This window comes from Molossus molossus, unplaced genomic scaffold, assembly GCF_014108415.1.
Source record: "Molossus molossus isolate mMolMol1 unplaced genomic scaffold, mMolMol1.p scaffold_m16_p_14, whole genome shotgun sequence".
Taxonomy (NCBI): domain Eukaryota; kingdom Metazoa; phylum Chordata; class Mammalia; order Chiroptera; family Molossidae; genus Molossus; species Molossus molossus.
Window position 1 is genome coordinate 75,108,535 of NW_023425349.1, and position 26,194 is coordinate 75,134,728.

General features: G+C 42.6%; 1 protein-coding gene across 23 annotated transcripts in view; it reads right to left on the reverse strand.

Moving 5' to 3' along the window:
- The window catches only part of ELAVL2 (ELAV like RNA binding protein 2), a 159,285-nt gene that overhangs the window by 117,033 nt on the left and 16,058 nt on the right, over positions 1–26,194 (reverse strand). For 10 of the 23 annotated variants that reach the window (XM_036260477.1, XM_036260474.1, XM_036260481.1 and 7 more), the window contains exon 1: positions 18,627–19,076. The exons of 7 other annotated variants lie outside the window; for them this stretch is intronic. The gene's annotated coding sequence lies outside the window, so the exon portion shown is untranslated. Of the gene's footprint in view, positions 1–13,985; positions 14,231–15,561; positions 15,914–18,626; positions 19,077–26,194 lie in introns of those variants that run through there. 6 more of the 23 variants (XM_036260480.1, XM_036260476.1, XM_036260472.1 and 3 more) reach the window with 2 other exon arrangements.

The window sequence follows — 26,194 nt, forward strand, 5'->3', positions numbered from 1 at the left end:
TCAAAATCAGAAAAAGACAGCGCGTTGCAACGCCCCAGGTGAAGAGAATAAAAGATCTAGACTCTGCAGAGCTCACTGCTGGAGCACCTTATCCACATGACTAACCTAAGATGCAAATAAAACTTTCTCGATCCATAGGGAGTTTCAAGTACTTATCTCACTTTTCCTCTGCATTATTTGAATTCCAAACTTTGAATTCAAGTGAATTAAACAAATATTTCCTGAACTAGTACACTAGATGCAAGAGAAAGTAATAAACAAGACAGATGTCTCCTTTCTAGGGAAGAACAAAAAGATTATCTAGAATCTGTATTCTTCCCCATGTACCCTCCACCCAATCTGTATAAGTTAAGCTGGAGAAACAAGATGAATCAATAACAATCTTTACTGGGTGGATATTTTATTGATTCAAGTTTAGACATCATGCATCCTATTAAGCACCTGACCTGAAAAGTTTTTTTTCTCAGAACAAAAACAGTGGTATTTCTAAAAGCCCATCAGATTTGGAACGTATTAGTTTCAGAAACTTGACAAGTTTTAGGAGTAGCCCTTACAGGTTCTCTGCAACAATGAGCTAGGGTTATCTAAACGCCACCTTCACTGGGAAGAGAGCATACAGTATTTTGATCTTTTTTTTTTACTTTAACCACATCCTAAAATAAGTCTGAAGACAGTGTCTTCTTTCTCTCACTTATAGAAAATAACCAATCCATACTTCATACGGTTCCAAAACGTCATCCTCCAAGTCAAGACTGCCAGCTGGCATCAGGAAGACACCTGCCTGTGATGGGATCCTTCCAGAAGTCACCTAGTCACAGACCAAAATTAAGGCAAAGTCAGAATCCTGGCCCTAGGAAAGGTGGTGGGCATGCTGCCGCAGTGCTTCAGGGACTTAGGTGAAGCCTCCAACACAAAAGCCTGTTTACAACAGCTCCACCGAGGAGCCCAACTCTGAGCCCTAGAGCCGAGATACAGTTGCGGAGCTACCTCCTGGATCTGTCTCTGGCTTCAGCCACTTTCAACCACAACCAGAACTACCAGAGGTGGAAAGGACATCATTCTTTTTTTTACTTTTTTTTTGTATGTGCCCCTAGCAGGAACCGAACCCAGGACTCTCTGGTCCGCAGGCCAATGCTCCAACCACTGAGCCAAACCGGCCAGGGCAGGACATCATTCTTGAGTCAAAGACCTAGGTCCTGCTTCCCCACTCAGGAGGCTGAATCTTTGGGCAAATCCTAGGCCCCCTTTTCCTCATCTATAAACTATTATCCCAAGGAGCTGTGGTAAGGTCCTGGAAGAACAGAAACACTAGGTGCCCCACCGTTTCTAGAGTAAATGCTGCTTCTCGCCTTGTTCCATCATTGCAGGTGGTACACCACCTTCAGTGATTGACTCCACCTGTTCTCTGTCCTTAGAGCCAGGTTTGTCAGCAGCTAGAAGCAGGCAGCTCCTTGCAGCCCCCTCTCAATACACTGCCAACTTGACTGACCCATACAAAAACTCTTAATTCTAACTGCAGTTCTAAAAGGCAATCATTTAGAAGTTACTTTAGAAGTTGCACAAAAGAAAAAAAAAAAAGATCTCTTTACTTTTCTTCTCTAGATCACACATCTAGGTTGTTCACCATGAAATCAAACTTTGCCCCCTACTGTCCATAAAATAACACTGGTAGATTAGCCAAATTTAAAAAATCCAAGGATACATTATTCTCAGTCAGCTCCAGCAACCCAAGGAGATACAGCAGGCATATAGAACCGTCAATCACCTTTCATAAGGAAGAGGAAAAAAAGTAATGTAAATGTTATTCATGCAGAAAAGCAACAGCCAGACCCGAGGAGACCAAGAACCGGCATGAGAAAGCTCCCATCAGCAGCAGCCTTGGAGCCCGTGCTCCCAGTGGACGTGGCCTTGGGCATGAGGAAGACTCAAGGGGAAGGTACAGATCAGTGCTCTTAAAGGCATCCCAGCTTCTGACCTGTCCCTGCCTTCCTGCCACGGGAACTATAAGGGAAGGAGCCAAAGAAACATTATAATCTTTATGACTTTTTTCTAGGTGTTTTGAAAAATGTGATACCCAGAGGAGATTCCTGGCACATCATGCTATCAAAAGAATAAAATTATAGGGAAAGGGTTGGGGGAAAGGGTAGTTCCACATACCTGCCTGAGATCCATTCTTGCAGGACAACAGCAAAATTAAGACAATCACCGCGGTGTTTCTCCCCAGCCACAACTTAAAACTTGGCAGGTTCCACATTGCATAAATACTCTTCACCTGTGACTGGGCTCCGGGCAAACCCGGAAATAGTTATTCATACCCCGAGAGAGAATCAAAAGGAACAGAATGGTTTCTTTCCTTCCAGGAGACACCGGATAGTGGATGAGGCCAGTGCTGCAGGAAGGCCCGGAGGCAGGGACCTGGAATGGGAGGCTGAGGAGGCTTCAGTAGAGGATTTGGCAACACACCCAGGGCCCAGGTTATGACCAAAGTTGCGGTTGCAGTTGGGGTTAGGTCAGGGTCCAGGGCCCGGGGTCAGGGTGGGGCGAGGCAGCAGAGCTCAGGGAGGCAGGGCGGAGGACAAATAGATTCCTAAGGAGTGAGTCGCCATCACCAACCTGGGCCGCCTGGGCAAGGACATGAAAATCAAGTCCCTGGAAGAGATTTACTATTTTCCTTGCCCATCGAGGAATCTGAGATCACTGACCTTTTCCTGAGGGCATCCCTCAAGGACGAGGATTTGAAGATTATGCCCATGCAAAAGCAGACCCATGCTGGCTGGAAGACCGGGTTCGAGGCATCTGTCGCCATTGGGACTACAATGGACAGGCTGGTTTGGGTGTTAGGCGCTCAAAGGAAGTAGCCACTGCCATCCATGAGGCCATCATCCTGGCCAAGCGCTCTACTGTCTTTGTGCAGTGAGGCTACTGGGGGCACAAGGTCACCCACACTGTCCCTTGCAAGGTGACCAGCCGCTGTGTCTCTGTGCTGGTGCACCTCCTCCCCACCCCCAGGGGCACTGGCATCGTCTCAGTCCCTGTGCCCAAGAAGCAGCTGCTGATTGATAGCTGCTATCGCCAACTGCTACACCTCGGCCTGGGGCTGCACTGCCACTGGGCAACTTCACCAAGGCCACCTTCGATGCCATCTCCAAGACCTATAGCTGTCTCGCTCCCGGTCTCTGGAAAGAGACTGTGTTCACCAACTTCCCCTATCAGGAATTCACTGACCGTCTTATAAAGACTCACACCAGAGTTTCTGTGGAGAGGACCCAGGCTCCAGCTGTGACTACCACATAATTGTGTACAAGAAAAATAAAGTGAATTAAGCCTGTTTTAAAAAAAAAAAGGAAAAAGAAAAAAGGAACAAAATGATGTGAGAGGAAAGGTAAGACTAAAGAGACACAAAAACTAAGCAAATAAATATATACACAAAACTGACCAAGAGAAGACACATACTTCTATCCCTGGAGCAACATGCAGTGACCTGGCCATATCCCGAATGGCCAGATGACAGACAGAGATTATGTCCCTTTCTCAATTCCTTAAATACTATTAAGCTCCCAGGGGGTGGGGTGGGGGTGTTGACATATTTTAAATGACCAGTTCCAGCCTCAGCCTCAGCTCCCTAAGCAGACAGGCCAAGAAATATGAAGATAAGAGTACGTTAGAAACTGCTCTAACCTCTCTCTGCTTCTAGCTCTTAGTAACAATGTGTGATGAAACGGTATACACCATCATCCTGGCTCCTAAGCATAGTCCCAATACAAAAAAACTTGAAGGCACTTTTTTTAAGATCCTCTAACAAAACTAAAAGAAAAAACTTGTGATGAGTTTGGGAAAGGGCTGACGTTAACCACCAGCCCACAGACACCAAAGCCTTTCTTATCACACAAGGGAAACGCCATGACGACGACTCTCAACAGTTAGGGAGAAAACTTGGTTTTTATTACCAATTCTTAATTCTCCACCCCCACCCCCCCAAACAATGAAGATATCCTGGAAGCCCCTCAACTAGGTGCTCCAGGGTTCATCAAAATAAGTAACATGTTCTTCTAAAAGAATCATATAATCATGGAAGATGCTTGGTACCAAGAGTTCTTTTCAACTGCCTCTTAAAAATAAGTTCAGCCCTGGCCAGTGTGCCTTAGTGGGTTGGAGTGTCATCCCATGCACCAAACAGTTACAGGTTCGATTCCTGGTCAGGTCACGTACCTAGGTTTCGGATTTGATCACCAGCTGGGGTGCATACAGGAGGCAACCAATGGATGTTTCTCTCTCAAATTGGTGTTTCTCTCTCCCCCCACTCCAAAATCAATGAAAAACATGTTCTCGGTGAGGATTAGAAAAATTCAAAATATACCTACAATAATATATATATATATATATATATATATATATTTTTTTTTTTATCCTCACCCGAGGACATTTTTTGTTCAGGTAGAGTGGGAGGGAGAGAGAGGAAGAGAGAGAGAGAGAGAAACATCGATGTGAAAGGGACACATCGAGTGGCTGCCACCCACACGACCGACCAGGGCCGGGGACAAACTGCAACCAAGGTACATGCCCTTAGCGGGAACCGAACCCAGGTCTCTCGGGACCACAGGCTGATGCTCTAACCGCTGAGCCAAACCGGCCAGGGCAATAATATATATTTTTAAATACACAGTAATTCAAAATAAGTTTTTAAAAATAACCATACACTTTTACTCACACTCCAAATATATATTTTAAAAAATTTAGCTGGGCTGGAGACTGCGCCAGTTATTAAAACTGCCAGCATTAAGCTTCTATTGTGCCGAAGGGTTTTGCTAAGATGTTCAACACAGGGACACATTCTAATTCCTCGTTATGATTGGCCTAGCACAAGTGGCTGCCAGGAAAAAAGGGCTTTAAAGGCATTGTTCCATCCTCAAAAGCTACATTAGTGCTGGGTTGATAAAACAGATCTTCATATCTGTTTGCCAGGCTGAACAAAAAGTTAACTAGAAATGTAAGTGCTGTAAGTTACCAAAAGGGAAGGCTCTACACTGACATTTTCTACCTACTTAGCATTCATCTGCATTCATCTCACTAGACATTAACACACACCAAAGTTGCTCTCTGCTATTCAAAGTGTGCTATTATGCTCAGGAGTAGATTAATAATATCCACTTTCCTTACTGTACAATAAAACTACAGCACTGGCCCGAACATGACATGTGGAGCTTCTTTCTACTTCGGGCGATCAGCTCTCTACTGCAGAGGTGGGGGAGAGCTTTGCTGAAGGTGCCCTGCTGTTTCTAGACAGGAGAAAGGCCGAAGACTGGAAGAAAAGAAGGGGGAAGAGGAAGGACAACACATATAAACCTCTCACCTGGTAACCTGTCGTATCAGCTCTTTTTACAGCAACCTGAGGGGGACTGTCTTTTCTAAGCTGACACCACCAGCAATGAGGGTAGCAGGAGGTCCACAAACGGGCCTCTTTCAAACAGTTCATAACATCCTATTAGTGTTCACAGCACCAAGCAAGCTCTGCTGACCCTAAAGCATCTGAACAAGTACAAGCAAGCCACAGGCAGGAAGAAATCCCTGCTCCCAGTGGGGCCAGGTCTAACATCCCAGGGGAGGGGTAAGGGAAGATAAAACTGAAGGCAGCACATCTCCTGCAAAAAGGGGAAACCGTCTTGCAACCAGGGGTTAAGGAAGGAGAAGTCCAAGACAAGACTTCTCTAACTGAAGTAAAGGAGACTACAAGATCTGAATTTGTAAGGCGCAATCTAACAACATCACTCAAACATTATTTGCAAACACTGAGAAAATCAAAAGAATATGATGACTTTAAAACCACTGCCTCTGTCTTTACATTTGAGTAAACTGTTTAATGCTCATGGTTTTCAGAAAGATGGCATGAGAGTCACAAACTCCAATACCCACAAAGATCAGGTAGTAATTTATTCTTAAGCAGCGGTTCTCAACCTGTGGGTCATGACCACTTTGGGGGTTGAACAACCCTTTCATAGGGGTGGCCTAAGATATAACAGTAGCAAAATTACAGTTATGAAGTAGCAACAAAAATTTTATGGTTGGGGGTCACCACAACATGAGGAACTGTATTAAAGGGTCGCGGCATCAGGAAGGTTGAGAACCACTGTAATCTTCAGTGAAACTCACCACGCTCCATGTAAAGGGTGCAGTTGATGAATATGGGCCTAGTGTTGCTCTTTCCTGCCAACTTTTCAAGAGACATAAAATATGGCCCTGGTCTTTTCATGATATTTCCCTACACCTAAATCAATAACTGACAACTTTTTAAAAATACAACATAGGCCAAAGAAAACAATTACAGACAATATGCAGCCCTTGGGCCACCATTTAGAATCTACGGAGGAAACTACTTATCCATTTCTACCAGTTTCTCTGCTTCATCTGCTAGTAGCTGCAATTCACTTAGTCACAGAAAATATGTACCCCCTTTATATAGTGGGGATATGTCCTAAGACATCCCCACCCAGTGGATGCCTAAAGCCATGGACATTATGGGACCCTATAAATACTATTTTCCTATACATACATACATACCCATGATAAAAATTAAATTATAAATTAAGCACAGTAAGGTGTTAACAATAACAAAATAGAACAATATACTGTAATAATATATATGTGAATGTGATCGCTCTCCCTCTCTCTCAAAATACCTTTTAATACTGTACTGATCCTGATGATGATATGAGATAATATAATGCCTTATTAAGAACTTTCACCTTTTCACTTAAAAGAAGCACTTTAGCTCAGCGGGTGTGGCTCAGTGGACTGAGCATCATCCCATGGACTGAAAGGTCCTGGTTCAATTCCCGGCAGGGCACATGCCTTGGTCATGGGCTCAATCCCCAGTAGTGGGTGTGCAGGAGGCAGTCAATCGATGTTTTTCTCTCACATTGGTGTTCTTATCTCTCTCTCCCTTCCTCTCACTCTACAAAAAAAAAAAAAAAAAATCAATAAAAACATGTATTTTTTTAAAAAGAAGCACTTTATAACTTTTCGAATTGCTAGCATCACCAAGTTTGTGTTTGGGGGCCATCAGTATGTAAAATAAAGGTTATCTGAACACAAGCACACAATACCAAGAGAGTAGATCTGATAACCGGATTGCTACTTACTAACCAGCAGGGAGTGTGGATACAGCCTGGAGACGCTGGGCAAAGAGATGATTCATATTCAAAGAGGGATGGCGTGAGATTTCATCACGCTACTCAGAACAATGTGCAATTTAAAACTTATGAACTTTTTATTTCTGGAATTCTCCCATTTAATATTTTCAGACCATGGGTATCAAAAACCTCAGAAAGCAAACCCATGGATGAGGGTACTGTATTCTTCAGTGAGAAAAATGAAACACATGCTTAAGAGCCAATGCCAAAATACAAGCCGAGCAAGAAAATAAAGGGACAAGTGAGCAGGCTGCACATGACCCAGAATTGCCAGGCTAGAAGTGGAATAAGCACAGGGCTCAGCAGCATAGACAGGTGACTACAGGACAGAGGGCTAGCACAAAGAAGACATGAAGGCCGTGGGAAGGTCAAGTTCCTTGCAGAGACAACGGCAGGGAAAGGACGAAAGTCAGAAGCACCTAAGGTATTTGGGAAAAGTCCATGAGTCATTCACAGCCATAGGTCAGAAAGGATCCCAAGGGTTTAAACAAAGTAAACCTGCAATCAGTAAGTAACACCTAGGGGAGAGAAAATGGTGTTGAGTAAACTCATACAGAAATAGGCCTTACCTGGCAATAGGTTATAAAAACTTGCTCACTCTATAATAAACTTTGTATATGTAAATGTTCTGGTTGGCTCTGCAATAAAGGTGGGTGGTCCTCAGGTCACCAGAGGTACCTCCAACAGAGAAGCCGCATCAGTGAAACAGAAAACTCTCACTTTTGCGAAGTAGCTCAGAGGAAACTCAAGATCAAGTACAGTCAGTACCAGGAATATTTTCCCCACCTTACCCAACTCACTAAATTTATTTTCAAATACACTGTGATTTATTTGCTTTGAGAAATTCCTCTTGTACTTCTGATACACACAAATGATGCCTTAAGAATAAAAAAATGTTAAATACCCTTTAAAAACTAAACAAGTGAGCAATTTCCAATAACTTACTTGACAAGGCATCCATCAATGACTTTCACCTGGGGTGGTGGGCGGGCACTGAATCAAGCAGGAAAAATCACGTATTTCTGTGTAAACTCCCTATTGTGATGTATAGGAATAAATCCTTGGTAAGAGAGTAAACAACATTCAAATCAGGAAAATATAGACCAATTACTTTAATGTAAATGCTTAAAAACTTGATTTGTCATTGAAAAAAGATGGAAAATTTAAATTAAGACATTTATATTCCTGAAATGTTAGCTGGATAAATTCACATAATTTATGCATAATTAATTTTAGCATTATTTGTGTTTTCAAGGAAAAAAATGCATTTTAAACTCCCATTCCAAATTCCATCATCTTAGATATATTTATATCCATTTCCATACTGAAATGTTCAAAGTCACAATTCTCCCAACCCTTGCTACAGTTTGGGAAATTTCTCTTTCCTCCTGGCAGAAATATACATTATATGATGATATGTTATAAAGAATCACTAAAAACAACAGTTAACAAAACACACTGAAGGGTCAAATACATAAAATCTCATCTATTTGAATCACCTATTACCACCCACAATTCAGTAAACATTGTCATTCCACTGCCAAAAATTTGACATACGCTCATCTTCATCCGTCCTTGATATGTGAGGGTGCATGTTTTAACTCAAAGAAAGGTTAAGGAACCAAGGACACAGGTAACTGAGCCAAAACCAGATGATAGAAACTTCAGACTCCCAGCCTAGTAGTCTCCACCTAGCTCGGCTAAATTAAAATTTCAACGTAAGTGACAAAACCTACTGAGGCAAGACAACTCAGTAGCTGAACTGGCAGCAGTGTACTCACAAGAAGACCTTACATGTGTAATATTTGTTTACAAAATCAGAATGGATTTTCAAACAAACCGCAGGGAGACAAGGAAGCTCCGAGTCCGTCTTGGATGAATGCGGAGACCCACACCACTAACAACTCAGCAGACAGCGCTAACCTGAACAACTCAGCCCTGCTGCCACCAACGCAGGAAGACAACTCCAATTTTCAAAGTCCTATTTCCCAAATAAAACCACATTTTAACACTCTACTCCAGAGGGCAGGATGGTAAAAACTGTATAAAAATGTCTGTGTCCATTTCCCTAGAGAGAAAGGGCGCTCAGCTTTCTTCAAATGCTCAGAGATCCTCAATATTAACAAGAAATTTCAATTGTACAGTAACTCAATAAGGAAAAACAGGAAAGCTAATAATTCTAAAACAACTCTTGCCCCTATTCTCATAAGGAGATAAAATTAGTCAAGAAAATGTCTAATGAAGCTTGAAATGAGTTTGAACACGGCTAACTATAAAAGCAAAATGAAATAACATCCCACCCTGAAAGAAGTTGATTGGTTTGATATTTATAAAAAGACAAATTTTTCTGATATTATGTTAATATACTGTTTAAATTTGCTGAAATAATCTCCCATGGTGGACACTTCACAACAACAAAATTCTGCAGGAAAAGAAAAGCTAGTCACATCACGTATAAATTTCCTTATTGTGAGACACGCTCCTTTTTTAAGTCAAGGGGAAAGTCTCAAGCATTTATCACTATTACATTAGACAAGAGACAAACAAACATATCTCAGCCTAAGAGTTCAAAATGTATCTGATCTATAGCAAAATCTACATGTTTAAAAAAAAAACAAACTATCATTTTACTATAACTGAATAAGCCTAGTACGAAAAACGGTCAAATTTTTTCAAATAAGAAATTTCTAAAAGTGGGGAAGGGAGTCTTGCCTGTCAAACCTTATTTGCTATTCATTTTTAGTCTGAAAATGACATAATAGAAATCAGTAACAACAAAAACACAGACAAGTACATGGAAAGTGCAAATTTTAAAAAACAAAAACACGGTTACTTACAATTACTAAGATAACCTTCAAACTGATTTGGTTTTAACCCCAGGCCACCAAGTCCTATGACCTTCTTGGTTATTTTACCTATTCCACTCCTTCCTGAATCACCTATTCTCTGCCTGAAGATTTCTTACAAGAAAAAAACCTTTACCTGTCGTCACACAAAACTATTCAGCAACTTAAAAAAAAAAAAAAGAAACATCCAGTTAGGAATATCAATGAAACTGATGCAAAGTCTAACAACCCAAAAGCTCTGTAAAAACAAATACTAACACCTTTACCAAAAACAGATAGTTTTATGTAGACCAATCTCTGAAAACTGAGCATTGGTATTAAATCGGAAGATGCCTATAGGAAGGCACCTAGCACAGGGTTTCTCAGAATGTAGTTATGAGGCTAGTGATATAAAAAGTCATCTTCCCTTTAAAAAATTATCCTGTGACCTTACTAAAACTACAGTTATGACATACATCACGCATGCTAAAAGCCAAATCTGTTTATTTCTTATTATTGAAATTTCTAAATACTCCATAAAACCTCTATAAAATTTTACTATACTAGTTCCTATTTTTAGTTCAGATTCCAAAAGTTACCAATCCTATTTATAGTAAAACATTCATCTTTTAATACACAAAAGCCTTAAAACAAAATAAATGCTTTTCAAGCTTAAGTGTCTTTCTATGTACCAAATTTGTATTACTTGAAATCAAGACAGACAAAAGCAACTAGTGTTACAAACACTAGTATCCTGAATCAAATAAGTAGATAATAAATGTTCTTCCCAATGAGCAACATATAAAACAAAGAGTTTGACATTAAAGGACACAAGGTGTGGGTTCTGTGAGTAACCAGAACAGGTAAAGACCTCCACATTTGTAAATCGAAACTAGACAAAGCAAGTGAACATCCTGTGTTATCTAATGTCCTCCACAGTATTAATTCAGGAGTTGGGTGTGGCATCACCAGTGCATAAACCTTCAATTTCACACTGGTTTATAATGTATTAGCACAGAGGAGCAAATACTGGCAGCTGAATATTAACAACCGAGAAAAGCCTCTGATCAGAATAAGTAAAATCAAAGTACAGGGTCCTCTTGTCCAAAAATTTAGGAATTTCAAAGGGGAGGGATTATGACTGTACAGGTCACATGTCCTAAAGCAACCCTGCTTCCAACCCAGTACCCAAGCTCCAACACAAACAAACAAAAACACCACCTAATACATGGTTTAGTGTAGTCATTGGCCTGTCCAGCTGAGTAGCCAAAGAATCAGAAGAGCTGCGGTGGAGTGCTATGGGCAGGTTTTCCACAGGGTAGTACACCATCCAGCCCCCCATGCTATATAAAAGAAATAACCTGACCAAGCTAAGTCCCGCGGATCTCTGGCCTCCCTTACTTACAAATCAAGATTATTGGTGGCAAAGGTGGCAATAAGAATGTGATGATACAGATTTAAAATTACTTCAAATGAGATCAAAACGGCAAATGATCAAGTCAGCCTTGATAAGATGTTATTTTGGACCATCCAGTACTTTGGGGAAAAAGAACATGAAAAACGGTCATTTGTGATGCTCTTGTACCATGCTAACAGTAGAAAAGTGGCACAGGTTTTATTTTAATTTTCTTGTTCCATCAGAAAGAGGAAAGGTTGACCCCAGCTGAGAAGTCAGGATATTCTTCTGGATGGCTTTGTTGTGTATCCTTAAAGAGAACTTGGGACTTGCTTCTAGAAGAGAAGAGAAAGAGGTTGGGGATTGGGAGGAGCCTTATTTTTTAAAATCATAATCATGTTAACAAGATAGGCACTGAAGGCTGGAAGTGGCAACAAGGATCCAGCCAGGAACATCTGCCTGTGTACCAAGAACCAAAAGGCTGGATTAAGGAATGGGGTAGTATAAATGCCACTTAGAGTCTTGTTCTTCAAAGCCCACTGAGAGCTGGGTCTTAATTAAAAGCAATTACCCAAAATCCAGTCAGAGAAGGAATTTGAGTCTCTGGTGAAGAAGCATTACCCAGACCAAACCAACAACAAAGACAAAATTAGAAAAGAAATTTGAATAACACTGAGCCTAGAGAAAAATAATAAAATAAAGTGTGGCAGTAAATAACAGATGTGCCTGGCTGTCACTGACCAGTATTGGGTACCTGCACTATTCTAGGAGCATTTCCTAAAACTAAAATTCTCTTGAACCATGAAGAGTGTATGCAGCTTAAAACAGCTGACCTGACATGATTCCTAAGAGCAAACACTACACAGTGGAGGAAACACCTAAAGACAAGGAGTGGAGGGTGGAATGGGGGGCTTAAATGACTAAGGCTCTGTCTTTGAAGGGGAAACAAAAAAACCTCATTCCCTGAAAGGTTGCAGAACTAAGTTACCCAAATAGGGTATAAGGCACCAGGTACTGATCGCACAAACACAAAAATATTCTCTCAAAGAGGAAAAGAAAAAAATAAAAGAGCAGAGGAATCCTATAAAATTGGATGCAATGTGTTTCTTCATAACCTAATTTTCCCTACCCCACCCAAGACATTTTCTTCCAAATGTTTGTCTTCTTGCCTCCCCTCTTTCCCTCCCCTCCCCCTTTTCCAAGGGCACTTTCTCTTAGTATGCACCTCCCTATCTGAGCAGTGTTAAATCAACATTTCTACAAACCTCTTACATATACATGTATATGTATATAATCTCCAAAACAAATGCAGTGACGTTCCAGTCCATCCAACAAAAGTCACCATTTCTAGTCCCAAAGGTCCAGATGAGGAAGTAGATTCAGTAAAGCTTTCCCACCCACTCACCAAAATGCAGACTCCAGGTCAGTTTCCGCAAGAAAGAGCTACCTTAAAATTCAGACGACTCAAGGAAAACGATTCTTGAGAAAACTGTCTTCAAGGGCAACTAAACAGTATTTCAAACAAACCGATTTCTCTTAATGTCACGGGGAAATTACACCCCAACTGGTATTCGGGTGGTTTTAAATGGACTTATTTGCTCCACGTTTGGGGGCTGAGCTACGTTTTTAAAAAGACAGAATTATTATGGGTAGGTCCACCAAAAACTTAAGTTTTTTAAAAGGTCTTTGTCCTTGCCTGAGGTATTTCATTTGGTATTGTTAAGCACCATTCTATGGGGAGGGAACGAGGGAGAATACACAGCGGATAACCAGTCCTCCTTTCCTCAGAAAATATGAAAATCTTATCATAAAGATGATCTTTTAAAATGCTATTTTAAATGACCATCTGGCCAGTTACAACTCGTAGCTCACATCTAGGTTTCCAGCTCCAGCTCTCTAGGATAACAAGTAGGCTTTTAAAGAAACGCCTTGTAAAGGCTGTTTGCTGGTCACTATCACGACCACTGGAGGAGCACCTGCTGGTGAACCGATGCTGGTCCTCGAAAGACTCCACCAATGTCACCAGTGCACGCACACGTGGGTGCATGTGGTCGCGGCTGGCCAGTGCTCCCCAGCAGAGCTGGAGGCGCTGCTGCTGCAACCTCCAAGAGCAAACCAAAGCCCCGGAGCCTGCCTCGCCCACGGCCCAGCCCGATCCGCTCCACGATTCCCGCCCAGCGCGCTACTGGAGCGAAAACCGGGAAGCGACCTGGGCAATAGACCTGGGGCTGCAACCTTGCAAGGCTGCGCCGGGCCTCACCTAACTAACACCGTGCAACTGAGAGAGAAGCCGGGGGAATCCTCTGTTCTGCCAAGGGCGAGAAGCCCTGGGGATCCTCTTTGCTCGGCCATGGGCGGCCACCTCCTCACACTGCGTGGCCGCTGGAAGTCCCGAAACGCCCTGGGAGCTCCTAGGACCACGCGCGAGGAGGCGCTGTACCAAGTGGGCACGCCACCAGACACCACCTGGCTGGAGTGCACACAGACTCCCACAAGGCGGGGTTGCCTGTCCACCCTAGGAATCCTGCCCTTTTTCTGGAAAGGACCCCTCCCCCTCTCCCCCTCCAATACACTCACCTGCGTCTGGGCGCAGTTCTTCTCGCGCTACACGCGTATCCGGCACGTCCACGCCACTGCACGATACCCGGCGCAATCAGCCCCGCTGGGCTCTCACCGCCCCCAGCCAGCTTGTGCCTACAGGAGGGGCGGTGCCACCTCCCGAGGCGCCCAATTCCCAGTACTCCCGCCGCAAGGGGCCGAGCTCTAGGAACTTCCCCTGCACAACCTCCCTGGACCCCACCGGCGTTCCTGCCCTGAGCCCGACTCCGCACAGCGCAGTGGTGGCCCGCACACCCTAAGCCTCGGCTTCCTAAACAGACCTGGGGCAAGGTGCGCCTACCCGCCCTCCCAGCCCCCACCCCCACGCCGCCCCAAACTTGCCTGCTACGACTGGGAGCTGCAGCTGCTAAGGCTTGTGCCGAAGACCCTCACACAGCCGCGGAGGAGTCACTCCGGGAGGGCTCCGTGGAGAGGCGGTGGTGGTGGCGGCAAAGGCGGTGTCCCTGTCCCCAAGTCCTGCGGTGGCGGGAAGGCAGACTGGAACCTGGTGAACGCCTGCCCCACCCGCACCGCACCGGCAACCGGCCTCCTAACCCGGCCGGCAGCTGCCTCAGTGACGCCCCGTGGCCGCGTTCCCGCTGTTTGTAGCGGGGCGGGAAGGAGGGGCTTGCTTGGAAGACGGCCAGGAGGCGGGGCCGGCGGCGAGTTCGCAGCGCCGAGGCCGCCAACGGCGGCGCGTGCCCTGCCCAGCTAGTCGGTCCCTGGGAGAAAACGCCCAGCGGGCCGCTTCTTTCCCTCCCGGCTTCCGATTTCCAGCAAGCTCCCTGACCAGGCTTCCGTGGCAATGCAAAGAGCGCCTGACGCCCGGAGGCGGCAGATTCCGGGTTCAAGTTTGTAAACCCCTCGGCTACTGGTGCTAACGGAGAGCCAGAGCGATTCTCGTGGGGGTTACTTTGATATACATGTATTAAAAAAATGTGTGTGTGTGTATATATATGTGTGTGCGCGCACACACATACACACACACATACACACACACACACACAGATTTATTCCAAACAGAGTTGAAAGCTCTTTTTTCCCACTACTTTACAGCCGAAGGGTTTTGTCCCTTGGCTAAATCCTGGCTGCCCATCTCTGCGTCTTTAGATGTAATCTGACGTTCAAATAAGCTCCGAATCCCTGTGTGGGGTGCTATACTGCTTCGAACGCAAAACAGAAAATCCAGCACTCAACTATAAGCCTGCCATTCGCTGCATCCTTTCAACACCCCCACAGAAGCCCCGAAATGGTCAACTCTTCGCTGAGGAGGCGGCCCATCACCGCCTTGCCTTGGCCCGCCCCCAAGCCCAGGTCAATCGCTTTTCCCCAGAAAAACCTGTTCAGGTCCTCAGACCCAGCCCAATGACTGGGAGTTAAAACGGATCCGAGCCACGCGGCGGGAGCACGTTTTTACACCTGCTCTGCCGCTTAATTACTAGAGCACCTGTCATGTTGGGTGGTTTGGGTTCTTTGTTTTTATTGCAAAGGCTTCCGTTCTAACCCGCCCCCTAAAAAAAAAACTACATTTAAAAATATCACCTGTCATACCTACCTGAAAACGCAGGAGGTAAGAGAGGAACTGAGCAGTGGGCGACTGAGTCGCCGCAAGAACGTGACCGAGGTTACAGCTTCAAGGGCATGATGCGGGTTTGATGCAGCAAGGTCTGCTAAGGGCGCCCAGCGCTCCCCGCCCCCACGCGACGGGCGGAGCTGGGGATGAAGCGGGGGGGCACTCCTTTAAACCAGGGCGGGGGCTGGGAAAGCTAACTTGACCCTTTCTCAAATCAAAAGCATGGTTAAATAGGGGGTTCAACCACCAACCAGATTGAAACAGACCATTCTTCAGTTTAGGAGACCCGGACTGGGGACATCGGAAATAGTTAATTGATTGTATATCAGCATTTTTATTGTCACCACAAATCCGATTTGCAATTAAATGACCTTAATTGACTTTGTAGGGGTTCCTGGGAAAAGTACTCAAAGGGCCTGCGCCTCTTTGACCTCCCTCTAAAAAGTTAATTATAATATTACCATACCAGGCAAGCAGAATTGCTAAAAATGCATGTTTCCAAATGTTAGCCAAAAATGGGCCTACCAAATTCCCCAGTCCAATCCTAAACCTCTTAGAATACCCTACACCCTACTTCCGAAAACTGACTTCCTGAAGTTATGGGAAGCGTCTCTGTGTTTTAAAAGTCTTCCAAAACACTTCTACCTGCAAATGTTGTGTTCTCCTGGAGAACTCCAGAACAGGTTAGCTTTATAAAGTGGGTGCCCACACACTTGGTTAAAAGAGAGAAGGGGAGTCCAGGAGTGCCAGGTGTAAGACAGACTCAGGGAATGACAGCAATAACTAAAAGAGAAGGTTAAATTGTTTAAAATCCCCCAAAAGGCAACTTTTAAATACTCAACATTTTCGGGTTTTGCAGACTTATTTGTTCAGATGCTGAGAAATATTTTGGATGTCCCATTTAAGAAGCCATTTTACCAAGGAAGTCTTATGAGACCAAACAGATTGCCAATCATTCCATTCCCCAAACAGGTACACCATTTTCCTGACTTTTAAAAACAGATCTCCAATTAGGAAAATAATTCCTTTGGTTACTATTGTCTGCTCTGTACCCTCCCCCATCCTAAACCCACTTTTTAGATTGCAGTGTAGGCCTAAAAAATTAACCACCTCCATCTCCTTCCTACTCCAACATGTAAAAGATAAGTATAATAAATAGGAGTGTGGGAAAGGGTGAGATTTAGAATCTTAACCAACAGAAGTGTTTGTTTGTACATGAGTAGGGGATGGGAGAGAACCTGTGCATTTGGGGGGAGACGGTACAGAGACATCCATCCTAGCACAGCAATGTTAAGAGTAAATACTAAGTGATTGACTGTTTTTCTCACTCTCCCACAATACAGCCAGCTGGTAATTACCAGAGAAAATACCCAGTCTCTACATCAGTTTCGCTAATCCGTACTTGAAAATGGAAAACGGGGAACATATCCAACCTCCAATTTGCCACAGTTGTGTAGCACTCATGTCAATTCTTTACAGACGTGAAATAGGTGGGTACGTAGCAACGTGCTGGGCATAAATTAAGCAACAATGGCCACGCGAGGTCCCGTTCACCGCGGAGCTCCCGAGGTGGGCACTGCCACCTTGACATCCCCAGCCCCCACCGCCCCGGAGATGGCAGACTAGAGTCTGGAGTAGGCTGGCCATGCATTGGCTTTTCGACCCCGGAGGTTGGGTGGGGTGGAGGGCAGCAAAAATAGATAGATAAATAAATAAATAACCCCAGCCGGCTTTGTACCTTTTCCCTTTTCCCCATCCTCTTCCTCTCAAGCACCACCGGGCTCTCTCACGCACACATTTACCCACACTCGCTCCTGCCAATAATTTAAACTTCTCTCAGGTAAAGGCAGCACCTCATTCACTGCCACCACCACCCCATCCGCCCTCCCCGCCCTGCAAACATCCTCCCCCTTTCCCACATCTACCCCGGATTCTCTTTCCTAGTAGAGAGCCAGCTGGTTTCTCTTAAACCCTGGGAAATCACAAAAGTTAAAATGAAGCATGTGTCTTCCCAACGTCTCATCCCCAACCATCTTTCTCCCGGCGTCAGTTTAACAATAGCTATTCGAGAAAGGGCGGAGGGCGAGGGGTAAGGAAGGGGATGAGAGCTACCTAGTGAGCTGGCTCCTGGGTGGCTGTTAAGCATCGCGGCTGCAAAGGGGTTTCCCCTCGCCCCAAAGGCAAAGTCAGCCGCGTAGGACCAAGGACAGGGCTTGGAATACACTTCCCAGCGCCCACCACTGCGAGGCTCCCAGGCAGCCGTCACTCCACAGACACAGCTCCAAGGATCTTATTTACTCTTTTCTGAACAAAGGGAATCTCATATCCGGCACAGGCTTAAGAATTCGGCCCTAAATTAGCTATCTTCTTTTAAAACTGAATCACGGTAATTGGCGCCCATGAATTAGAACCCGCACACCTAGCAATGAGGAGTTTTGACAGCTTCTACCCACCGGAGCCCCAGCCCAGTCCCAGCCCTAAGGCGGCATGTACTTTATCAGTCAACTACAACTCGCTGCCTAGTACAGCATCTATATTCCATTTGGTAATCCCATCTCTCCAGCACATGCTATCTGGTTAATGCAATTAAGTTTGGGACTTTCGCTGGTCTAATCTGCAAGTCCAGGCTTCTAATGATCCTTAAAGGCACTTAAGCCTCTCCAGTCTCTTCGGTTGCTTTGTGAAAGTAGAGGCATGCATTCCCCAAAACCCAAGTTATACCTCACTTCCCAAGAAGTGAACTTCCAAACTCAATCCCGAAGCTCACTCAACATTTAAATTTCCATTGTACCCCTGCTCTACCCTGGCCACATTTACCACTTAAGTTTCTGCCATTGACATTTGCAAATATTCAGTACGTCAAGCATGCGTCCACCTTCTTTTGAATCTAGCTAGCTCTCTAGAATTAAAAAGCAGAGCAGTAGCTTTAAAATGAGACAAACATGTGCAATTAACTTCATATTCTGTATTCCGCTCACTTACAGGTTTTCTGGGTTTGCCAGCGCATCGCTGAAACTAATGATTAAAGAAACCAAACCGAAACTTACCTTTCTCCCTTAAGGTTTTTGTGTATGTGTGTTTTTAAAGTAACGGTGCCGTTCTCCCAATAAGGATGAGCAAGAAGCTGCTGGATAGTTCTCTTAAGACAGCACGAAACCTAAAACTGTGCTCGGCTTAAAAGAAGAAAATCAAAAGAAATGCTTTCGACCCCAAAGTCCAACGCTAAAAGAAATGGCGTAAAAAAAAAAAAAAAAATATGAAAGGGGAGGGGAAACTTAAAAAAGAGAGTTTAAAAAGACGGAGAGACTACCCTCCTATTACCGTTCAACTAAACAAAAAGGGGCAAGAAAAACAAACGAAGGAACAAAGAAAAGAGACGAAAGAACGTTTTTTTCAAAAAGACGATGTCTTTCTCCTTGTTGCTTTTTAGTAGGTCGCTACAGGAGTAAGCTGCTGCATCTCTAACTGAGAACAGAAATAACGGGGGAGGACGTCTTAAAAGGGAGGTGGACTGGACCACAGATTTATAGCACCGTATCACCAACCCCTTCTCTGCCTCCGCACTGCCGTGTGTGCAGCTGCTCTGCCAGGCTCCTATCCCGGGCAGCACGCGCGGAAGTATACGCCGAGTCGCGCCACAACGCAACTTGCTCATCTCTCCAGGATTCTGATTGGTCTAGCCGCTTCCATTGAGGCTGCCCAGGCGAGGCCCTGTAATGTGATTGGTTTTGAGCTTTTGTCACTCTCCAGAGCTCAATGGAGTCCCGTTTCAAGGTAAGTTGTGCGGGGCGGTACACACTTAACACTGGCGGCGAAGAGAAATACAAGAAGCAAAAAGAGATGGGGAGAGAGCAACGTGGAAGGGTTGAAACTGTACTATCAGAGTTTGTGATATGGCACGATCTCCTTTCCTCCTAAATCTTTCTGCTTCCGAAAGACTCGTTTCCTTTGCCATCACTGCCTCTTCTATGGCACGTTTCTTTAGAGCATTAAACTCTGTCCGGTATGTATGAGTCATTGAGAGCTACCTCTCTTTGATCTGAGTGAAAGGGATGAGGGTACATCCATTACTTGCCCGCATGCTTTTTTCGATTTGTGTTCCAATATTCTGTATTAGATATTAGTTAATTTTATGTCTTTCTCTCTTTTAAGATATGCATATTACAGCTCTCGTTTATTATTTTTTAAAGCATCCTTTTAGAATAAGGATGAAGTCAGAAGTGCTTTTAAATAAAGCTACACGATTTGAATTAGCTTTCACTTCATATTAGAATAGGAAAGTGTACGATAAACATCCTGTCCAGGAAAACAGGTACTGAGCTAAGGTCCTTCACTTTGGGGTGTATGATTACTCTCAAAAAAGAGCAGCAGCATATAAAATTAGAACAAGGCACTCCTCTTCGTTTGCTGGCGGTACACTTCTTGGACCATACATGTACTGCTGACAGTAAAGATACTCAAGCCTTTATCTGGGTTATTCCTCTGTGGATTTGGAAAGTTTAACCAGGAGACCAAGTGCTTTCATCACTTCTGCTTTATAGATGAAGACTACTTTATTAAACCCCATATTTTAATAACATTCAGGAGGCTGAAAGACAGTTTTATTCATGATTTTTATTTCTTCTTCCAAGTGAAAATGTGGTCCTCAGATAGATCGGATGTACAAGTAAAGACAATATTCACTTGAGCTAGGTTCTTCTCCAGCTTGGATTTCTCCTTTCAATCTTGTAAGATAGCTCCAACTTCCTACACAGTACTTACAGTCCATATCATCTCTGGAAGCTCAAGCCTTTCTAACAGGAATTCCTTTACCTGTTTATTTACTACTAGTCACTATCTTTGAGAACGTTGAAAAGAGGAGTCACAGGTAAGAGTTAAGAGATTGCAGGAGGGAGGAATGGGATGGAGGGACAGACAGATAGTCACAAAGCAAAATGACTAGAAAGTGAGGTGTGAAGTAAATCACAGTTTCTTGAGTGTCCTTGAGTTTTAATAAATGATTAATGGCAAAGAACAGAAGAGCTGTTTATCTCCCACAGAGGCTCTATGGTATGTCTGAGTTGTATTACTCATGATAATAACTGGAGGTTGGAAAAGAAGGCCTGAATCTACGTTGTCTTATAATTAGCACTTATTATCATGCTTTAATCCCTGCCCCCACTTTTTATATAGCATCAGGCTTGTGTTCCTAATTTTAACTTAAACTATCCTCTATACCTGGGTGAAACTCATGAGAAGAAAAGCAGTTTGAAGAAATGGAGTCAGTGGACTGAGGGAAGGACACATGAAGGGAAAAGAAAGACTGCACCTTGCCTAAAATAATCACTGCATGAATAAACCGTTGGAAGATTGGGTTTGTTGTCATCCTCTAACAACCCGTTCTCTCACCCCCAGCTCAGTACAGATAAATATAATTTGTTTAAAAGTATAATACTGTTTTTTCAGACTTATCTAAGAAGTGACTTGTCTTTTCTCTTTGTTTACATGCTTTTAATTTAATATTGAATTAGTTGCAATTTTTGTGCAATATTCTAAGCATTTTGAAGAAAATCTTTACCATTAACTTACAGTTACATAAGTGTGTTCTAACCAGTGGAAACTAATACTTAGTTTTATTATTTTGTGCCTATTTCTATCTATAAGAAATATTTTGTAGATCACAGTGATATATTTTCCTAAAGGATTGGGAGAGGGTGGGTATGGAAAGCTGGGTGTGGTGTGGTGTGGAGTGATGAAAATCTAGCATGTGTGTTATGTAGTTAAAGAAATTACATGAAAAATGGTAAACTTGTCCTTTCAAATGCATAAAACAAAACTTTTAAAATGCTAAATTCTGTAGATTCAGTGTCTATACTTTTATCACTTTGGGCAGAAGAGCAAATATTTTTCAAAATGTCATTTTCAATATGTTGTGTTTGTTTGGGGGGGGTTAGTTTTTTGCTTGTTTATTTGTAGAAAAAATAGAGTTAAATTGTTTAAGAAATTGAAAATATCTTAAATTTCTGGTTTGCTTACTCAATAAAACATAGTTTTTTAAATTTAAAAACTTTTAAATGGATAGATTTGCCATAAGTAACATGTGTTTCTTTAAGCTTTTAAAAATAAAAACCGAATACAGCCACTTTAAAACAAATGCTATCTGGATGTAGATTTCACTTTGAAATTCATGTTGGCATAGCCTGAACTATTAATATTCTATTTTGCAATTAATAAAGACTATGTATAAACATCATACTCCACATTAAGCCATTGTAATCAACCCCTCCTCATTCATAGTTATGTAAAGAATTATGCACAGCATCATAACTTGCATTAGAAAAGCATTTAAAAGACATCTAGTTATGACTGTCATGTTAGTTCTGATATATCTTTAAAGCCTTTGGCATACTTTTAAACTGCAGCAGAGAAGGGAGATATCTAGAGAGTCACTGAGAGCTTGGAGTAAAAGTTTGATGTGGAGAAAGTTGCCAAAAGAATGCCAAAAATGTATAAATTCAATTATTTTACAAAGTTTCTTTATAAAAGAAAAGTCATTCACAGAAGTACTCATAAGGTATTGTGGGTAATGTCTTTTAAAATAAATAACCCCCTTACAATAATGTGGATGTGTGCTGGGGGGGGGGGTGATTTTAGCATTTTATGATAAAGGGCACTGTAAACCACCATTGTAACTTTTTAAATAAAGCAAATAAACAGAAGCTATTTAAATGAATTTACAATGCTTGACTGAGGGTAACAGTTTCAAACATGATATTCTCTTAGATAAATAGAAATATTCTGTTAGTCTGTTGGGCTGTTGGGGGGGGGGGGGTCTGTGGCTTATATAACGTTGGAAATGTGACAGTTTAATGCCTGTGTGAGAGATATAGATGTTACATAGCTTGATAATTACATTTTTACTTATTATTCTTAAAGAAGTATGTCAACTTTCCTTCTACAGTTTAGAAAACAGAAAAAGTTATCGAGAAAATTGACAGCAATATGAGTTTAGAACGTGGCAACCCGGCAAGAGAATAAGCCAGGAGTTAGTACCATGGACAGAGACTAGCCGCCCCTGAACAAAGGTTTGCAAAGTCTTACAGTGTTTTCTGTCCCTCCCTGGAGATGCGGAAACTGCAATTCTTGGAACATTTCATTCCACAGACTTTAAGGAGGAGGCTGTTCTACTCCACAGAAACATGTTTATTTTGAATTAAGTTGGCTTTTGCTAGGACCCATCGTGACAAACCTCCAGGAAGGTAAGAGCCCTGAACCCGCTGCGCCAGTGTCCTATTTTCATACCCTCCCATGCCCTGGTGTGTCTGCTTGTCATCAAAGTGGTCAGGCAAAATAAATGCAATTCCATATAATCATCCAAAAGTCTGCTGAAGTCCTGGAAATTCCCAGCGAGAATCTCAACAAAACGCCAACCCGCTCACCCTTGCTCCCCTCCCCCAATTCTTCTCCCGGCTCCCACCACCTCCTGGCAAAGGGCAAAGCCTTTTATCCTAAGGTGAGTGACCTCTGACACAATTTTGTAAAAGACCCTTTATATTGGAAACACTTTCCATTCGGGACAGTGCCAGGGGCGGCAATGGGCAGGAACACACACATACTTTACTTTCTCTTTACATTTTGTCTTTAAACTCCTGTCTGAGAGAAAAGACTAAAAAGAGCAGACTCAGAGAGAATTCCCCCTAAATCCTGAGATTACCGTTTACACTTCAAGACACGTGAATTGTTTATTTAAATGTTAAAAAAAATAAATGTAATCTAGTGACGCGGTAAATCCTGAGACCAGACTAGACTGCCCCTCAATACCCCCCGCCCCCCCCACACACCTTTTTTTTTCCGGGCAAAATGTGTATGAGGTTCATTCTCCTTTAGGTGATTTGCCTGCTGATATTCAGACTAAGATCTGTTGCACGTGCCCCAGAGTGTCTCAGAAAATATATTTACAGCGTCGGATCGACGATTGTTTATGTAAAAGATCCTAAACACGCCTTCAGATATTTTTTCCTCCCCGCTTTTACTCCGTAGTAACTTTTAGCCGGAAAAAATCAGGTCTTTCCTGAGCATACAAAAGGAGGTGTAGGCGACCAGGTGAGGTAAGAAAAGCTGGAGGTGAGAAAGGACAAATCAGAGCTTTGTGTCCGTTTCTTTCAGGGATGCTAACAGCTTCCTCCTGAAGCCCATACATCTCATGTAAAATTAATACAAGTAATTAAAAATAGCAGTTTCCAAACTTAAAGGAAACCATCTGTCTCAGCTTGTGGCAATCAGTCATTTTGCTGGCCCCTTTACCCGGACCTGGGAAGAAACGGTTTTTCTGCTTCCGATGCTCGGAGGCTCTTTCTTATATTGAAGATTTATGTTTCCACTTGTGTGCGATGCACGTCTAATTTGAAATAATAAAACCGGGTTGCGAAACCAGTCAATCAGAGCTATCAACTGCGCTCGGCAAGCAGCCCTGCCCCCACATCCCTCAGGTCTCTAACCTTTCCCTCCTCCCCTCCTTTTTCCTTCCTCCTCTGCTCTCACACACTCACACTTACCCCCTCCCCCCACGTGTGTTTAGATCAAACCCTTGCCCCATAGACCAAGTGACCGCACCGGGGCACGGTGACAAAGGCGGAGTTTGTATCAGAAGAAGACTGAGGCCCGCGGAGACACAGCGGCTAGAGAAACAGCTGTCTTATCAGCCCGCTGCAGAGATGGAGATGGCTCGAGAGGTCCTCAACAGATAATCACTTGAATAGGTTTGCAGTGCGCCAAACTTCACGCTTGATAAGGCCAACCCAATGTAGAGAGCAGTCCAGATCCTGCTCCATTCTGTTTTATCTGGGCTGTAAATTAAGAAATTGAAATTCAGGTGGCAGAGGCAGCAGTCTGCTGATAGACCGCTAAAGTAAACTGTCATTAAAATGCTTTCGGCAGGCAGAGAGGGGGCGCCTGGAATGGGATATTTTTTTTAATGGGGGAGTAGAGAAATGAGAGAAAAAGCCCGCTGGTTTTAAAAATTACTTGGGGAGGGGAAGCTGTGAGGAGCAGCAGCAAAGGGACACAGCATTTTGGTGATGATTCCTAGTCACAGCTGTGATGTATAAAAAAATTTAAAAGTATAAAGTGTGTAAAGTTTGGTGTAATAGAGATTAAGGAACAATTTAAACCAATTGGATAGAAAATAGAATTCTGTCTTTATCAGAGCATGGGCCAGAGGAAGCTCTCTGACTACAGTATTAGAAACAGATTCCAAATGGACTCTAAAGTTTTCCTTTTGTTGTAAGAAAATCAGATCAACCAGATACCAAGGAGTTACCATCAACTTGAGGTTAACTTGACTTTTTTGTTGTTGTTGAAGTGATAGAGCCACCAAAGAGATTTCAGAGAGATTTTAGAATAGCCTAAGAAGTTGAAGTTGTTAACCACAGAAAAGGATCTACTTAATTACTTACAGGAATGAATATATATATATATATATATATATATATCATTCTCCCCCTTTACCCAGGTAATTACTATGGGCTAATTCAGGAAATAAAAAATTCCAGGACACCACCTGAGTGTTATAGCACACTTTATATTACACTCTTCTGACTGCTTTTATTAGCATGAGGCATGAAATTCAATGCATCATTTAAATAAATGTTTCACAAAATGTTTTAAGTGTACAATGATCAGAATATAGCCGTGACCTTCTTGTCTTGATTCACTAATGAACTTTGCACTGTACCTTGTTCTTTGTGTAGTTGAGTAGATTGTGAATTCATAAGAGTGCATTTATAAAAGTGCATATGTCTGAGAGGATGCATTTCATTTTCCACAACAGCATTTATATTTTAAGTTTTAGCAACATTTCTAAAAAGATACCTTCAGATGATAACACATAGTTAATGCAGCTTTAGAAAATCAATCAGTTTTTACTTTAACCCCAAAACTTTGATCGAAGTCAGAGTGCACTTAATTGACAATATAAAGGCTGCTCAAATCACAGTGGAATGAGGAAGAATTAAAAATGAACTTGTCAGGAAAAGTCGTGAGAAAAAATTTAAGATGGTAGTCTATGTTTCAGTAGTTATTAAACTATAGCAATTTACTAAAAAACAATTTGTTTAAACTTTGAAGTTGTCATCTGATTACTCATAGGGAGGTAAACAAATATAAGTCATGACATCTCAAACACATTTATGTTGAATACTTTATGCAAAAATCCCTCATTATTGTAACACAAAGAACAGTATTGTTTGTTTTTAATTCAAGTGTATGGATGAATGAATGCTGTATATATTCTTTAACAAGAAATTTATTTTTATGTAAGTTAACTTTTCCCTTTGATACCATCACTTTCCATAATTTTTCATATTGGTTTAAATAATGGCTACTATATAAGCATTTGAAGAAGTATTCTTTTAGTGAATTATAGCCTTTTAAGCTTCATTATACCATTATCTTCAGATAATCAGATATTTTTCTGTTTGTTACAAATATTCAAACACATTTGAATTGTCAGATGTAATGAGTCTCTTAAGCTATGATTTTTGTTTTCCTTAATTAAATTGAAAATCTGCATGCAATGCACAGCTTAAACTGTTCTTTATCAAAATAGGTAGAACATTTTAAAAAAGAGAATTTGCAT